Source organism: Scylla paramamosain, chromosome 35 (genome assembly GCF_035594125.1).
Source record: "Scylla paramamosain isolate STU-SP2022 chromosome 35, ASM3559412v1, whole genome shotgun sequence".
NCBI lineage: Eukaryota > Metazoa > Arthropoda > Malacostraca > Decapoda > Portunidae > Scylla > Scylla paramamosain.
In genome coordinates, this window is record NC_087185.1 from 16,941,947 (window position 1) to 16,956,663 (window position 14,717).

Genomic DNA, 14,717 nt, shown 5'->3' on the forward strand with positions numbered 1-14,717 from the left:
CAAGTCTCGACATTCGCCTCCTGTTTTTGCTCTTTGCTTTTACTATGAAACATCTCTCGATTTAAATGGCATCATGTGTTTGTCCTCCTTGCTAAAAGTTTGTGTCCTGAGCTGGTCCCGTATAGGTGTGTCCCCCCAAGCCTCGACATTCGCCTCCAGTCTTTGTTTTTATCATCCAGCATCTCTCGATTTAAATGGCATCATGTGTTTGTCCTCCTTGCTAAAAGTTTGTATCTTGAGCTGGTCCCGTATAGGTGTGACTCCCTAAGCCTCTCACTAACCACCATTCATTCACTATCTTACATATCTTACTTTGAATTAGGTAGTGTAACATTATCAGGCTTCTGATGGGTAACTTTTTTCCTCCTTTGTGTTCCTTTGGGTTGACCTACTTCTCAGAGGTTGTGGAGCGCAAGAACACCCTCACGCATCTATACATCTTACGGCGCCTGATTACCGGAATGGGTTCTCTAAAGGACACCCCCCTCGCGTCCTTACAGCTTATCTTAACCAAGTCTTCAGTGTCCTTTCCAAGCCTTCACTCAGCCTTTCAGTGGCCTCTGATGCTGCGGGGCATTTCATATCCCACACACATCCAGTCCTCCCTAACATTTGCTGCCATTATGTTATTACTGTGAAACCTTACCTGAATGCATCATTTTTATTTATTTATTTATTTATGTATTTATTTTTTGTACGAGTAGCAGTTAGTAGCAATAGACTTTTATTACCTGTGCACACCTTTTATGCTAGTTATGTTAGGCACGGTAAGACAAATGGGCAGGAAACGTAAGGAAATTCAGAGGTGACATGTTTCGAAACTTGAGAATATATATATTTTTTTAGTACGAGTAGCGGTTAGTAGCAATTGGCTGTTTGATTACCTGTGCACACCTTTTATGTTAGTTATGTTAGACTAGAGCAAGACAGATGGGTAGGAAACATAAGGAAACTCAATATTGACATGTTTCGAAACTCAATATAATAATGTACCTGCTTTAGTTTAATTGAGGTGAGATCGTATGATTTTACTGGCCTTACCTTGGCTTGCTTAGTTGCTGCTAACACCTCATTTCCACCTACTTATTCTCACCAGTCTTATTGTTTCGGTGGAGCTTCTTTCCCCCTTCCTTTGGTGCCTTGTAACTCTCGCTGTTTCGGTGCTGAGAGAGTGAATGGTGGTATCACATAATTTCGGCCTACAAAATTATTCTCACCAGTCTTATTGTTTCAGTGGAGCTTCTTTTCCCCTCCCGCTGGTACCTTGTAACTCTCGCTGTTTCGGTGCTGAGGTATCACGTAATTTCAAGCCACAATATCATACTTACCAAATCGTTTATTCCTGTAGTTCTCTCCTCCCTTCCTTTGGTGCCTTATAACTCGCGCTGTTTCGGTGTCGAGAGAGTGGAAGCATGGAGACGTCACTTAATTTCGAGGTACAAAATGATACTCACCAGTCGTATTATTTTAGTGAATCTTCTTTTCCCCTTCCTTTGATGGCCGTGATGTCACCTACGTCTTCTTTCACCTCGTGACTGACGTAATCCACCAACAGAAAACGTAGAACTCTTGTAATCTCGGTGTATAATCCTCGGAAACACTTCACCTCACACGTCAGAGAAATGTTGCACAGGAGATGAGGTACAGCAAGTGGCGCCACACTCACCAGCAAACATTTGGTCGTGATAATCTTGCAAAGGTGCGTTGGTTAGAATGTGGTAATTAGGGAGTGACGAGGCAGTGGTGCTTCATGTCATTTTATGTGAGAGAGAGAGAGAGAGAGAGAGAGAGAGAGAGAGAGAGAGAGAGAGAGTAGTGGTGTCAGATATTTCGAAGTCTTGTCTCGATCTCTTTCAGAACCCCAAAGTGCTTCCAAGTACAGGCCAGTGTATTGAGAGGAGAATGGGAAGATAGGAATACGCAAGGAGGCAGTCAGCACCATTATTTGAAGAGATGCATAGAAACCTGATCAACCTTCTCTGTAGCCTTAGGAAAATAGTGAACACACAGGCCACGTGTTCCGGAGTGTTCAGATGCAGTGGGTGTCAGCAAAGTGTTTGTCTTGGTCAGAGGTTGTGGTGGGCGGTGTGCGGGGCAAGGGGCAAGAGTGTCGTGACGGGGACGCGGGCGTAAGGCAGCGGCGTGCAGTTAAGAAGTACAGCACGCCAGTCATGGATTTAAAGGGGATGTGGTGAAAATTGACGGTCTAGCTTACATCTTTAACGCTGCGCCTTCAAAACAAGACAACCGCCACCCTGCTGAAATATTGCGTGTTGCTGTACTAACAAAACACAACAATAACGTAATATTTTAGCCTTTTTTTTCTTTTTTTTTTCAAATTTGACAGTTCTTGGCCAGCCTCCCTTAAGCTCAAAAGATATTATTACTTTGAGATTACCCGTAAGTTTATCATTATTAATTTTTACCTGCACATGTCTTCACTTGTTTTCTCTTTGCTGAGAGATGTCCACTTTGAAAATATGCTCTTCCTTTTATATTGTTCTTGGTAAGGCTCAGGTTTTGTGGTAATGCCGCTTATTTTAAAGAACACCGAATGTGAGATTAAAAAAGGAGAGAGAGAAGAAAGAACATCTCACCTCCACTTCAGTGTTGCGTTCTAGAGAAGCTGAGTAGGAAACAATATACTAATCAACAATACCATCCCCCCCCAAAAAAAAAAAAAAAGAAAAAAAAATGGGTTGGAAAGTGAGAAAGATTAGTTTGACGGAGCCACACAAGTTGATCAGTACGAGCAGTGAGTGAACAGAATACCTATGGCAACCCAGTACTGAGCTTCACCAAAGAAAAATTCCACTTAAATGTCGCGTTCTAAGGAAGTTGAATGGGAAACAATTTAATAATGAACAATATCCCTTAAAAAAATGAGTTAAAAAAAAATAAAAAAACAAGACAGACCCATATAAACTGAGTAGTAGGAGCAACGAGCGAGCAAACTAGCCATTACAACCAAGTACTAAGCTTCACCAGGATAGCTATCACGTTGACCTCCTCAGCAGGCCGCGTCCTAGAGCTGCGACCTTGTGAGTAACGGTGTGCCCCAGGATACATAGGACAGACGGGTCGGCCAGCCCCTCTCCTTACTATTCTCTCACTGACTGATGTACTTATCGGCCATTATTTTTGCACATATTTTTCCTTATTATTTATTTCGCTCTTTTCATTACTGTCGCACATCAAGGCAGGAGGATCACTGTATTCATACCAGAGAGTGTGTGGGTGAGGGTGCGTGGTGTGTCCTGGGTATCTGATGGCGGCTTTGCGTACAGGTGGCTCCTTCCTAGAGCAGCCTCTTCGTGCATCACATACATAGTTAGTAATAGAGACACACTGCCCTCGTTCAGGAGCACGCGATATCTGTAGACACAAGAGCCGCCAGGAGAAAGCAAAGATCGAGGTCGAGGAGAACAGTGGATGGTATCAGTGGAAGAAGTAGAGTTGGTGAGAGGAATGACAGAATGTTCTAATGCTGCGGAAATAACACGAACGGGACGTCATGCCGTTGGAAAATTAAATGAAATAAGTGAAAAGTACGGAATTACACGCAGTTGGTAGATGAAGGAGGAATAAGTGAAGAAAACAAGAGGAGGGAAAGGTGCGATAATAACAGGATGCAAGGAGCGATACGAAGCGTTAGACGTCACAACATAAGAAGAAGAAGAAGAAGAATGAAAAGAGGGAGGAGCAGGAGAAGGAGGAGAAGGAGTGGGATGAAGAAGCAGAAGCAGCAAAAGAACAGCAACAGCAACAGCAACAGCAACAATAACAAGAAGATAAAAAACAAGAAGAGTAGAAGCAAAAAACAGTATAGAGGACGAACAGAAGGAGAAGCAGTGGAGACAAACGAGCGACAACAGACTGGGAGCTCGTAAAGGCCAGCCACAACACAGCAGGCCCCGGGCGCCTCACCTCGCTACCCTCGCTCCACACACACACACACACACACACACACACACACATACAGGTGGCGTGACCCATTTCACCAGTGACCTCAGGAAAGGGGACCCAGCTGCTGCCTTCCCCACACACTCGAGGCCTTTACATATGTATGCTGATGGGTGCTCGGTGAAAAATGTCCCCTCTCTCCTTTCCTCTCCCCCTGAAATGGTGGCGGTATGTGTCGGAAAGAAATTGTCACTGGAAAATAATGATAGTTTTTAGATTAAGAGAAGAATTGATTAGGTTCAGTTAGCTTACATTAGGGTATGTTAATTTGGTTACTTTGGATTAGTTCAGGATAGGTTAGGTAAAATTGGGTTAGCTTAGGTTAGTTTAGGTTAGGTTAGGATACGTTTAGTTAGGTCAAGTTAGGTTAATTAAGTTAGATTAGATTAGGTGAGGTGACTGTTAGAATACGTTAGGTTATATTAGGTTAGCTTAGGTTAGTTTAGGTTAGGTTAGGATACGTTTAGTTAGGTCAAGTTAGGTTAATTAAGTTAGATTAGGTGAGGTGACTGTTAGAATGCGTTAGGTTATGTTAGGTTAGCTTAGGTTAAGTTAGGTTGAGTTACATAAGGTTAGGTTAGGGTTGATTCGTTAGCTCATGTTAGGTTATCTTAAGTTAGGATCAGGTTTCATTTTTCCAGTACAATAATTCACGTCATAACATTCCCTTTGTATCATTCCCCTTACATATTCCTCATGCTGTCATTTCCTTTATTTAATGTATATCTCACTTAAGCCACAAGGTCCTTATCTGGTCACAACACCACAGATTAGATGAGACAGTGGTGAATCACGTGTTGTGTAGTGTTGTGTCGTGTTGTGTACCTGAGCGCGCACCACCGTTGTGTCTGGAGTGAGGAGCCTTGGAGGGAGTCCCATCACACGCCTGACACCATGATTGTTAAGGAGGACACTCTGTACTCCTCTTCCTCTTCCGGGGATACCACTGAAGGTACGCACGCTGTGACTGCACCGCTACTTTGCCTAATTGCCGCTCCGTATTTTCTTAAAGTGTGTGTGTGTGTGTGTGTGTGTGTGTGTGTAGGTAGGTAGATTGGAGGTAGGTGGGTGGGAAGAGTTATTTTCCTTACACACACAAACACACACACGTATCCTCCCATCTCGCTGCCTGGAACTGGGCACTTACATTCATACTACAGGGGGAAGCAAAAAAGATGGGAAAAAAACAGGAAGGAGGCGCGGGGAGGGAGGTTCCATACTCCTACACCAGCCGCCCATCCCTGCCAGGCCGCGCGTCCCAGCCAGCGGCTGCGGCGAGCAATGGCAGTCGTGTCTGGAGTGTCGGGTCGGGTGGACGTGTGCTCTGCCCCTCTCAGCCACCACCGCCTCAACCACCTTCTGCACATCATATTTACCGCGCACCGAGCCTATTTCAAACCTCGCCTGGCGTACATGACCCGCCAGCAATTCACTCTTAGCTAGCGTCGCATGTAATTATTTAGCGGCGTCCTCCAATCTGTAGTGGTAACGTAAAATAATAATTTCGTGGCCTCCGTCAGTAGGTATCAAGCGCCTCCACTCCGTTCATTCTGTAGCCTGACCATCTCCCACCTGCGAGCACACTCCGTTCCTCGCGGCTATTTTTATCCGGGGAGAAAAGTCTAGAGTGTTCCCGTGACAGGGTAGCGGTGGTGTAGAAGAGGGCACGAGGGAAAGTGTGCCCAGTCGGTGCTTCTAGTGCCTACAGTGAAGACTTCCCGCCACGCCCTCGCCTCCCGGCCCTAACCAGCCCTTGCCAGACCTCCCGCAGCTCCCTCAGCATCCCACAGTCACCCAAGGCTGCCCTCTGCATCACTTCAGGAGGAAAGGAAAGGTGGGTGTGTGTAGGGTATCATCTTCACCAGTACAAGCACTGCGTGGGTACGGCTGACCCCCCATGGCCCCGGGCTGCCTCATGAGCTAGGGTTAGGGTCATCAGGTTGGCTGGGTGTGGTCAATATATCTACCAGGCAGCGGCTCGCGGCTCACAGTAGGGGCGGAGTAGTGCTGCAAAAGGAATGGGGCCTGTCAGATGAGGGTACTTTTCCGGGGTGGTTTTCCTTGACGAGTCACGGTGGGGAGGGTTCACGAGGGTTTCAGAGTATGGATCATTGGAATTACGAGACCCCCAGCTGTCGTGAGTCGCAGTTGGGCCTAGGAGGCTGAGATCAATGGTTTAAGAGTTGCATAAGCTTAGTATCTCGGAGGCTTCTCGAGCACGCTAACGCTACTGCCGCAGTGCTGTCCGTGTGTTGGGCTGCATTCGATATTTCTCCGCCACCACCATCCGCCTCCTGATCACCGCCCCACGCCATTACACGCCCATATTTACCCGGGATTTACTGTTTCTGTCGGCATACGTTGTGTGTGTCGAATACAACGGTTTGTGTGCGTGGTATTAATATATTCCTTGCTTTGTCCAACACGTGTCTTGCTTCCGAAGCCACCAGAGATGTCGGGACGGCACCGGTGTCACTATTTTGGGAGGAGTGCCAGCCAGGGGAGGCTGCCAGATGCCACCTTCCATTCATCTCAAAGCCTCTTGCCTGCCGCCTTTCCGCTTCACACTTTATGTATCTTCCTGTTGGCAGAATCGAGTGTTTCAGACCACATGGCTTCAGCGAATCTATTCCTTGCCGAGGGCTTGAGTCAGCGATGACTCGCCTCAGGTTAATTGTTGCCTTGCCTTCCATAAACGTGCAGTAATTGACAGTTATCACCAAGCCACGTCCCGTGTGGGCTTCAGGGAAACTGTGAATGGCGAGGCGTGGTGGTGCTCCAGGGTGATGGAGGGTAATGATCTGTCAATTTGGATTTGCTGATTGGAGGGGAGTACGTACATTACCCATGCAGCCAGCCGTGTTTGGAGCGGTGCGCCTCACGCGTGTTGCTGTGGCCTCTCGTAGCGAAATAATGTTACATTAATTTGGAATATGGAAATTGGTGTTGAGTATGGAAGGGAAAAAAAGTAAAGATAGTTTTGAAAATAAATGTGAGAAGTAAATTACATCTTTATTACAGAAAGGAAAATAATGTTAGCTTTGAATACGAGAGAAAAAATAGTGTTAGAGAGGAATACGAAAAAAAAATAAATAAACGAGAAAATAATGTTGATATCGAATACTTTTGCTTATAAAGGTTACTCTGTTGAACGCAGGACCAAAACATTAAAATCGGTTCCATTTTGGTGCTGGCCAGACTGTCGTGTTCTCTGATACACTCTGCAAATTATGGCTGTCTTAATACGACGATGAAAACCATAAGTCATTCTAAGTAAATAAACTCTCTCTCTCTCTCTCTCTCTCTCTCTCTCTCTCTCTCTCTCTCTCTCTCTCTCTCTCTCTCTCTCTCTCTCTCTCTCTCTCGATAAGCTATCTTCAAAGGGCAGTTTTATGTCACGCGCGCACACACACCGACACGAACAGAGAGAGAGAGAGAGAGAGAGAGAGAGAGAGAGAGAGAGAGAGAGAGAGAGAGAGAGAGAGAGCACGCACGCACGCACGCACGCATCGCAATATGTCATAACAAAAGAATCATGTACACAAGGGGTTAATAAGATCGGATAACCTTAAAGCAGGACCTTGAAGCTGTATTAGTCAACAGACAGCGAGTACCAAAAGGAGGAGGTGGCGTCAGCGCGTGAAGGGAGGGAAGTCTGCCGCGTCTCATCTCTGTTTGTTTACACATGACGTCAGCCAGCTAAGGTTGTGTATGTGTATGCGTACAGTGCACCACCCCCACCGCCGTCTAGGGCCTGACCACAGTGATCGCTTGTCCCGCGGTACCCACACCTCATCCAGCGCCACAACACCCTCCCACACCGCCGTAACCCGAGGAACGCGGCCGCACTTCACTCGGGAATTCTTCTTTGGTCTAAATTTTTAAAAGGACACGGGACTGTACCCTAAAACATTTCCTCGGCTTATCTCTGACATCGAGTGGCCTTTAGTGGAAATTATTGATGTTTTCAAGGATGCTTTCATGATTCTGCTGATACTTCAACGAGGATTCTGCATCATCAATAGGAAAAATGCTCATTAAAACAAGGCTATTGATCTTCGTGGCCTTTGAAAATATATCTGATGGGAGGATAAAGCGTTTACAAATACGGTACACACTATCTACTTACTGTACACACACACATCGCCTCACCATATTAACTAACACTTTAAGACAAGATTGATTCAAAGCCGTCCATTCATACAAACACCTACAATACACATTTCCTTTACACCTTAAGCCAAGACAAGATTGATTCAAAGCCGTCCATTCATACAAACACCAGCAATACACATTTCCTTTACACAGTAGCTATTTCTTCTCTTATAGTCAAGAGTACTGAAGATAAACAGCTTAACTAGATCAGGTTACGTCTGTTGCTGTTTGATATCCACTTCAATCCGCTTCTACCGACGCTGGAACGAGACAGGCAGAAGGGAAGAGAGGAAAAGAGGAGCGGCAGGGGAGGGAGGAGAGGAGTGAAGAGTTGGGTGTGGCCTAGGGAGGGGAGAGAGGGCCGGGAGGAAAGGGAAGGAGGGAGAGATTAGGGATGGTAGGAGACTGGGGCAGGAGCTGGGAGGGAAGGGGACAGGGGATGGAGTGGGGAAGGAATGGGGGAGTTGTTGGAAGGTTAGGGGCCAGGGGAGAGGGTGGGGAGGATAGGGGCAGGGGTGTGGGTGGGTAGGGGTTAGGTCCAGCGAGGCGTTATCAAGGGGGGGTAGGGGGTGATGGGCGCGTGATCCCCATGCGTCGCGAGGCTGGGAGGGAAAAAAATAGGGTGGGTTGTTCCCGCTCTGGTCTGGGATTGGAATGGCAGTGTTGTCTTTCCCTATTGGCTGGTGCACACTGCAGGCACTTGCTCTTCCTCCTCCTCCTCCTCCTCCTCCTCCTCCTCCTCCTCCTCCTCCTCTTCCTCTTCCTCTTCCTCTTCCTCCTCCACCTCCTCCTCCTCCTCCTCCTCCTCCTCCTCCTTCTTCTTCTTCTTCTTCTTCTTCTTCTTCTTCTTCTTCTTCTTCACCTTTTTTTCTTGTTCTTTCATCTACTTATCTAATTTATTTTCATATTTTTTTTTGCAATGTTTATCCCTCCACCCCCTCCTCCTCCTCCTCGTCCTCGTCCTCGTCCTCCTAGTCCTCGTCGTCGTCGTCTTCCTCCTCCTCCTCCTCCTCCTCCTCCTCCTCCTCCTCCACCCCCTCCTCCTCCTCCTCGTCCTCGTCCTCGTCCTCCTAGTCCTCGTCGTCGTCGTCTTCCTCCTCCTCCTCCTCCTCCTCCTCCTCCTCCTCCTCCTCCTCCTCCTCCATGCCAGCGCAAGCTGGAGGGAGTGGTGGGTGGGGAGGAGCCTTCTGCTATGCTGTCCTGTCTCTCTTCCCTGTAGCTAGTTAGAAGTAGTTACCAAACAGCCTTTGCAAGGACCAAAAGGTCTGTTGCTGTTTGGCTTTCCTTTGTATTCCTTTGTATTCCTCCTCCTCCTCCTCCTCCTCCTTCGTCTCCTTTTTTTCTTGTTCTTTCCTCTACTTATCTCATTTGTTTTCATACTTTTTTTGCAATGTTTGTTCCCTCTCCACTTCCTTCCTTTTCTTCTTCTTCTTCTTCTTCTTCTTCTTCTTCTTCTTCTTCTTCTTCTTCTCCTTTTTTTCTTGTTCTTTCCTCTACTTATCTCATTTGTTTTCATACTTTTTTGTTCCTCCTGTTCCTACTCTTTCTTTCCTCCTCCTCCTCCTCCTTGATGTTGTTGTTGGTGGTGGTAGTGGTGGTGGTGGTGTTCCTGTTGTCGGTGCGTCATCATCATCATCATCATCATCATCATCATCATCATCATCATCATCATCATCATCACCCCATCATCATTATTATCTTGGGTGCGGTATAACTACTTTCAATTTCCTCGTTGTGTGAGATAACATTTTTTCACCCCCATCCTCTCTCTCGCTACGTTTTTGAAGCAGCGCAGTTTCCCAGGCGCAGTCTCCCAGGCGCAGTAGCAGGGCGGTGGGAGAAGCAATTACCTGAATAACCATCTAATTTTCATCTAATTTTAAAACATATAGGAGTGGAGTAAGTGTTATTATCCCTTATTAACCCTTTCTTCCTCTTATTCCTTAAGTCTGACCTACTTTGCGGAAGAAAATGGGGATAATTATTCTCTGTAATTAAGACAGACCTCGTGGCATTCTTTCTAATGATTACCCTTAACATCCTTCCTTCCTCTCCTGATGCGACCAAACGGTATATTTTTTCCCATAATCCACACGCGAGTCTGGGCGTTTCCCTAGATAAGATTTTATATACAAGTTTTTGCTATGGAATTACACGCAGGCGATTATTGTCAAGGCTACGTGTTAAAGGGATCGAGTGAGTGAGTTTTGGAGCGACGATTGTGGTGGCTTAATCCCGCGTGGCTGAGCTTCCGTGTGTGTGTGTGTGTGTGTGTGTGTGTGTGTGTTAATACTGTAATCTGTCGGGGCTTCAGTTTGAATAGGAGTTTTGTGAATTAAAATACTTTCTCTCTCTCTCTCTCTCTCTCTCTCTCTCTCTCTCTCTCTCTCTCTCTCTCTCTCTCTCTCTCTCTCTCTCTCTCTCTCTGAATTAGAGTTTTTGCTCTCCTGAATTGTAGTTTTTGCGAATGAAACACATGCACATTCTCTCTCTCTCTCTCTCTCTCTCTCTCTCTCTCTCTCTCTCTCTCTCTCTCTCTCTCTCTCTCTCTCTCTCTCTCTCTCTCTAACGTCGTTGAGTGGAAGCAGAAGTGTTTATCTTTCGTATGCAAAGTTTTCACATTGTGTTAGCTCAGCATTATGCGGCGCGGACGTGTTCACTGGCCAGACAACTCTTCCTTCTAAACTGTTCTCTCTTGCTGCGCTTCCTTCCACTTGTGGCTTGTAAGAAAGAAAACAGTATAAGTTATCAGAATAGAGAGCAAGGGACATTATGTGAGTGTGGTAAGGCAGACGGTTCTTCTTCCTGTTCTTCCTTTCTCAGCTGTTCATTCTTGTTACACCTCCCTTGACTGTGGATTGTGAGGAAGGAGGACAGGTTATCAGGATAGAGAGCAAGAAAACATATCGTGTGAGTCTGGCAAGGTACGATTCTCCAAGGCAGTTCTTCCTTCTAAGCTGTTCAGTCTTGTTACACCTCCCTTGACTGTGGATTGTGAGGAAGGAGTACAAATTATAAGGATAGAGTGCAAGGGAAATTACGTATGTGAGTGTGGTAATGTACAGTTCTGTAAGGAAGGGCGTTCTCTCTAAGCTGTCCATCCTGGTTACACTTCCTTTGACTTGTGGATTGTGAGAAAGAAGTGTAAGTTATCAGGGTAGAGTGCAAATCAACATTATATGATGTGAGTGTGGTAAGGTACAATCTCTCTCTCTCTCTCTCTCTCTCTCTCTCTCTCTCTCTCTCTCTCTCTCTCTCTCTCTCTCTCTCTCTCTCTCTCTCTCTCACGCACCCAATCACCCACACACAGCCTTCATTCCTTACCATTACATCACCGCCTTCCTCTCCTCCTTTCCTTCCCACCATCTCGCTGCTTCCCGCGCCTCCCCCGCCTTTGAACCCTTGACAGCGGCACGGGGGAAGGTGAAAGAGGTCCCCGCTGCTGCCTGACATTACGGCTTCCTCTCGCGTCCCAGGCAGTGCGGGGGGAAAAAGCTACGTTCACTTTGTTATGTTTGTCGGCTCCAGGCGTTCGTGCGTTGAGAGAAACTGTGTGGCTCGCTAAGCTTGAGTCTCGTTTTCTTTTTTAGGGTATATATATTTTTTTATTGGGGTGACTTTTATATTTAGTCTTTTTTTTTTTTTTTTTGCCTCGTGGTTCTTTATTGGTTGTGTGTGTGTGTGTGTGTGTGTTTGGGTGGGTGGGTGTTATGTATGGTACTGTGTCTGTATGTGATAACTCTCTCTCTCTCTCTCTCTCTCTCTCTCTCTCTCTCTCTCTCTCTCTCTCTCTCTCTCTCTCTCTCTCTCTCTCTCTCTCTCTCTCTCTCTCTGTGCTCCCTTTTTATGGAGGATAGTTTTTAGTTGTTCTTTTAATCGGTATTTCTGTCCGTGTGTGTGTGTGTGTGTGTGTGTGTGTGTGTGTGTGTGTGTGTGTGTGTGTGTGTGTGTGTGTGTGTGCGCGCGCACTTGTCACTTACTTTATTGTTTATTATTATTATTATTACTATTATTATTATTATTATTATTATTATTATTATTATTATTATTATTATTATTATTATCTGTGTCAGTGTGTATTGGCGTCACCTGTGAACGCCGTGTTGAGTGCATTGTGTTCACCAGTAAGTGTCACAATGGCAGTGTTGTAAAAAGGCTTCGTATTACACGGAACACTTTTTTTACACTTGAAATTACATGATCCGGCCGAACGACACTGGAATAATTAATGGTGTGAGCACATCTTTCTTTCAGCAGCTTACGAGTATGAATATGACTGTATTTGTATAAACTAATGAATTCTTAACCAAGTCATCGACACCAATAGCACAATGGTTTATGGACTCAAAAATAAATAAATGAATAAGTAAATGAAAAAAAGGATGATTATAATGATGCTGATGATGATGATGATGATGATGATGATGATGATGATGGCTTAATCTCGTCTTTCATCTCAAACTCTTTCAACACTCACGTACTTCTTTACACTTGTGGAAATATTAACTCTCTCTCTCTCTCTCTCTCTCTCTCTCTCTCTCTCTCTCTCTCTCTCTCTCTCTCTCTCTCTCTCTCTCTCTCTCTCTCTCTCTCTCTCTCTCTCTCTCTCTCTCTCTCTCTCTCATACACAGACACACACACACATCCTGCTATCTTTCATAATTCATGTTCTTTACATTAGTGAAAGTGGAAACACACACACACACACACACACACACACACACACACACACACACACACACACACACACACACACACACACACACACACACACACACACACTCTCTCTCTCTCTCTCTCTCTCTCTCTCTCTCTCTCTCTCTCTCTCTCTCTCTCTCTCTCTCTCTCTCTCTCTCTCTCTCTCTCTCTCTCTCTCTCTCTCTCTCTCTCATGTGCATCGTATTCGTAGACACATCTCATGATATCCAGTTACTAAAGATAACTCTGTACTTTACTGAGAGACACGCTAGAGATTCCATAATAAGGACTACTAGTATTTCAATCTGCCCTAGTTTCGTCTCAGCATATCAGTTCCTTCCTCTTCAATACACCAAGGCTTTTTTATTCTTAAACACTTAGCTGTGTGACCATTTCCAGAGGCCACAAACATGATTAATCGAGGTCCCTTGGCTGTTTTCTCTCACTAACTTGTTATTAGAATCATAAAAATACACTTGGAAATCCTTAAACAAAACTCTTATTTTTTAACGCTCAAGAGTTCCTGTGACCATTTCCAGAGGCCACAAACATGATTAATCGAGGTCCCTTGGCTGTTTTCTCTCACTAACTTGCTATTAGAATCATGAAAATATACTTGGAAATCCCTCAGCAGTGCCCATATTCTTAAACACTGGTCTCTCTCTCCCTCTCTCTCATGACTACTACTTTCTGAGGCCACGAATATGATTAATTGGTTTCCTTTCATTAGGTCATCACTGTAATCATGAAAATACACTTGGATTCCTTAAACGAGACCCAAAAATACACTTGGATTCCTTAAACGAGACCCAAAAATACACTTGGATTCCTTAAACGAGACCCAAAAATACACTTGGATTCCTTAAACGAGACCCAAAAATACACTTGGATTCCTTAAACGAGACCCAAAAATACACTTAGATTCCTTAAACGAGAACCAAAAATACACTTGGATTCCTTAAACGAGAACCAAAAATACACTTGGAATCCCTCAACAAATTCCTTATTCTTAAACACATTGTGGTCCCTCTCCCTCTCTCTATCTCATGACGGCTGTTTTTAGAGGCCACAAATACGATTAACTGGCATCTTTTTACTGAATCATCACTAGAATCATGAAAATGCTCTTGGAATCATTAAACAAAACCCGTATTTTTAAACACTTGATGCTCGCGTGAGTAATATTTCTAGCCAGAGGCCACAAATATAATTAATTTCATGAAAACGCTATAATCATGAAAATACACTCAGAAACCCTAGCAAGTTCCACTTCAGCGTATCAAAAAGAAGTCGAAATGAAATGGCGTCACGTTTAACCCTTTCACTGTAGTATTCAACAATTCACACTACTAAAAACAATACATGGAATCTTTATAAGCATCTCCAAAAAAAGGAGATAAAATAAGAATAGATTTATACAATTTGTAGCCAATACAATGTTTGCAGGTCGCTGTAGGACAGGAAGAGATGACTCAGAGTGGTTAATGTTTAAGGAAATAGCAAACAGCAGTGAAGGAGTTAAGAGTACTGACCCAAGACGCATCTCATCATATCAGTTACTTAATCGCGTAAGGTACTTAATTCCGCATTACACGCTAGGGATCCTGCAGTAAGGGTCTCGCGTTCACGCCAGCTCAGCAGCAGGCCTTACCTCCCCTCCTGTCACCTGTCGTAACACTTAGACTTAACTCCAATACAAATAAATGAATGAATAAATAAACAAATAAAATAAACAGAATAAACAGACACCTATAGATATAAACACACTTGATAATAAACCACAGAAATTTAGCAGGAGGAAAAATAAATAAATAAATAAAAAGAATAAATAAGACCAAACAAAGTTAACTCCACTGAAAATAAATGAATGAATAAACAAAACAAATAAAACAAGTAAAATA

General features: G+C 44.6%; 1 protein-coding gene across 6 annotated transcripts in view; it reads left to right on the forward strand.

Annotated features, from left to right (window-relative positions):
- The first annotated feature begins 5,238 nt into the window (after positions 1 to 5,238).
- Positions 5,239 to 14,717, forward strand: part of LOC135090724 (SET and MYND domain-containing protein 4-like) — a 67,041-nt gene continuing 57,562 nt past the window's right edge. For 4 of the 6 annotated variants that reach the window (XM_063987753.1, XM_063987747.1, XM_063987750.1 and 1 more), the window contains exon 1: positions 5,240 to 5,797. The gene's annotated coding sequence lies outside the window, so the exon portion shown is untranslated. Of the gene's footprint in view, positions 5,798 to 14,717 lie in introns of all 6 variants that reach the window. The other 2 variants (XM_063987748.1, XM_063987749.1) reach the window with 1 other exon arrangement.